Source organism: Apium graveolens, chromosome 1 (assembly GCF_009905375.1).
Source record: "Apium graveolens cultivar Ventura chromosome 1, ASM990537v1, whole genome shotgun sequence".
NCBI lineage: Eukaryota > Viridiplantae > Streptophyta > Magnoliopsida > Apiales > Apiaceae > Apium > Apium graveolens.
This window is the reverse complement of record NC_133647.1, coordinates 1,580,993-1,584,828: the sequence shown is the minus strand read 5'-3', so window position 1 is coordinate 1,584,828 and position 3,836 is coordinate 1,580,993.

The window sequence follows — 3,836 nt, the reverse complement described above, 5'->3', positions numbered from 1 at the left end:
AAATACGAGAAAGTTGGAATTTAAAAAAGAAAGAGTAGAAAGTTACCGCAGCTTGGGCCTGAGAACCCAGAAGCTCAATAGTCTCGATGTCACTCCCCATTGTTAGTGTATACTGAAAATATTTATTTGAAGTATGTACATTTATTTCTGGCCAGTTTATTTGAGAATCATTTGAATGTTTACATGTTATCTAATATTATATATTGTGAACAATCTAGTATCAAATGGGATACAGAATATTAGATTGTTAAATACGGTTTTATAATATAATAAGGTTCACAGCACAGGTGGTGCTGGACAATCCACTGATATGGCTGTAGTATTATTTAGATTAGTTTATATTGACTAATAAATAATACTAGTATACTTTGTGTATATTGAACAGGATCAAATTTAGAATTGTTCCCTTAATACTGATTAAGAAGGAGAACTAAGATTCTATGTTATTATTAATGCTTAGGTTCTTAATCCGGAAATAGTAATTGACACGCGTATATTATTTACATGCTTTGATTTATATATAAAATAATTCTTTTGAATTATATCATTATATTTTGGGTGATGGAATTATATACATGGTGGATATTATTTATTGAAGGAATCCATGTCCTGATAATATTCGGGTTAATGATGTCCCCTTGAAAGCTCAAAAAGATTTAATTATGTGAAACCCTGCAGGTGGAATTTATTCTGGCATAATTAAATAAAGGTTGAGTGGATGATCAAGGATAAAAGATATTAATTAAATAATTATCTGTAATTTATTTAATTAATGGACATATGATATTTTAAACATGGGGAATTTAATAAGCAAATAATATTGGAACCGAATTAATTAAATTACGGTATTAGGAAAGGTAGTGCAAATATTAATTTTTAGTGGATTGAATTAATATTTAATTACATTGGGCTAGGCTCAAGATGTAATTAGAAGGCCCAACCTAATTATCCATGGTCCCTATTGTAGTCCTATATATATTCTTATTCTCTTCTTGCTTGGCAATTATGTGAAAACATATTGTAGCCACCAAGGAGCAAGAAGAGAGGATAACTTGAGAAGACGGAGGCCACCACTTCGCTCAAGGGAATTTGGGAATACAATAGAAGAGCGTGGAATCAACCATTAACAAGATAATCCTATTTTTGTAATCTTTATCGTAAACATAGTAACACCCTAAGTCCGTGGTTCCCAACACCATAACGATGACAGTGAAGTCATGGGGAGTGATGGGAATGATACAGCCCAATCCTTAGCATATTTGGTGGCATCCAACCACCGTGTCACTTCTCCTAAAGCCCCGTTAGGCCTGAGGAGTGTGCCTAAGTGGAGGATCCACGTCATCCCCCAGCTCCACAACAGGGCCGTGGGGCTTAAGGAATGTGGGAGCATCAGGCTTGCCCCCTGGGGTCCTGTTTAGCTTGGCCCTCTTCTGGCGGCCAGATTCCCCCTCCTTGGGCCTGTTGACGTTTTAATAGCCTCACAAGCTGAAAGAAAAAGTAGAAGGAATAATAAATTCTAAAAGATAATAAAGTTACATAAAGGGAAGGAAAAATAACTACGCAGGTATAAATTTACCCTTATCACTGGCCTGAGAGAGACCAACTTTCTTCAAGGACAACTCCTCTAAAAGGGTCCAGGTGTCTGTTTCCCATCATCTGAAATTAAGGTTTGGATAGGCCACCTCCTCCTCATCAGTTAACCTGATCTACCAGGACTACCATCTGATACTTTGCAAAAGGGGCCCACGGAAGAGTGTGGCCCAATCACCCCCGCCCAGGTCAGCCTAATAAACTCATCCCTCTATTTAGGGTTGTTCTCGACTATGGAGTTGCTATAAAAAATATGGGGAATTTTGGGCCGTTGACGAATTAAAACCCAGCCCGGTTGACCCATGGACTATTATAAAATTGAAAAATTTCCTAAAGACAGCTACAGAAAGAGGAATATTGTGTCTAGATAAAGACCATAAAACAGAGAATTTCCTCCATCGCATTAGGGGGAAGTTGACAGAGGGTTAATGTTTTACATCTGCAAGCATACGAGGAAGTAAATTCGTGAAATTGGAAACCTAAGACCCGCGTTCAGGGCTCCTCGATAAATAAACAGGTATCCCCCCTCCAGTTACATGTCCTCTCCCCGGGGGCAGCTGGGGTAATCCTAAGATAGGGTGGAAGTTTATACAGGGTATTAAGGGACTCACTCTATCCTCTAACTCCTGAAGGGTGTTACCATGGTTAGACGAATCTAATTCAGATAGAGCGGGATATTCATCAGCTCTAGAGTTTATCATATCGATTAAGGAAGTATACGAAGATTGAATTTGAATGTTGTACCTCTCTTGGAAATGTTCATCTTCCCCAAACCAAGCCAAGTCACGATCCGCCATTGATATGCTTCAGATGAATGCTTTGAAACCCAGAAAAAAGTTGAAAGAGGTGGAACTGCGGTGGCTGAAGTCGCCGGAAATCGCCTTCTTAAGAGAGAACTCTAAGAGAATTTTGAAAGGAAGTTTGAGAAATGAGGAGTAAAGTGAGGATTCTCACTTCTCACTTCTCTTATATAAGCGAAAAGCTCGGAATACGAGGCGTTTTTAGGCCCATATAGCCAGGCCCAACTTAAAAAGCCCATTATCAAGAAGTGTCAGAAATAATCTAGAAGCACCGATATAAACTGAAGGGTCAAAAATCGACCAGAATTTTAAGAAAAAGTTCGATCAGAGTCCTAATTGACAAAAGCAGGAATCCTGATCGATTATTTCATTCGATTAAAAGGGTAAAAAGCCATTTAGTTTCGATCAGAGTCCTGACTCAACAGAGTAGAAAAGAATCCTGATCGATATTTCATTCGATCAAAATGATAGAAATTTACTTAGTTCGATTACAGTCCTGATCGACAAAAAGCATAATCCTAATCGATATTTCATTCGATCAAAAGGGTAGAAATCCACTTAGTTCGATCAGAGTCCTGATCGAAATCGATCAGGAATCCTGATCGTTTTGCATAAACCCTGATCGAAGATACCATCGATTAGAGTGTTACTTTGAGAGCTAGTTCGATCAGAATCCTGATCGAAATTGATCAGGAATCCTGATCGATTCTGCATAAATCCTGGGTGAAGATTCCATCGACTAGAGTGTTACTTTCTGAGCTAGTTCGATCGGGATCCTAATCAAAATCGATCAGGAATCCTGATCGAAGATTCAGTCGACCAGAATGGCAATATCAAAGTAAGATCGATCAGGATCCTGATCGATTTCGACCAGGATCTGATCTGGATCTGATCGATTTGGTACGAATCCTGATCGATTTGGTATAAATCCTGATCGATTTTAAACCAGAAAATTAAGGAAAAATCCCAGAATAAAAGGAAAAATTCCAGAAAATTAAGAAAAAATCCAGAATAAAGGGAAAAATTCCAAAAAATTAAGGAAAAATCCCAGAATTAAAGGAAATTCTTGGAAATTAAGATAATTTCTAAATACAAAAAGGGGACGAAAGTAAATAGTTGTAAATATGTAGGTCGCTCCACACTTTACGCAAAAAACGATACCCGTAAAGGAACAAAATGAACTAACTTATGCGAAACTAGTCTCTGTTCCCAAAAGTTGGGAGGCAAATGATCGGGATAAATAAATTGATTGTGTAATTAAAATTACATTGATTATACAAGATGTGGGCTGCTAGCCCAATAAGAAGATGTATGATATTCAGACAAAAAAAGGTTAGCACATGATTAGGCCTGATGGACCAGATCAGGCCTGATGGAAACAAAGAAGGCCCAAAACCCTGATTATAATTAATTCGTAATTAATTAATTAGGGGAAAATCAGCTATG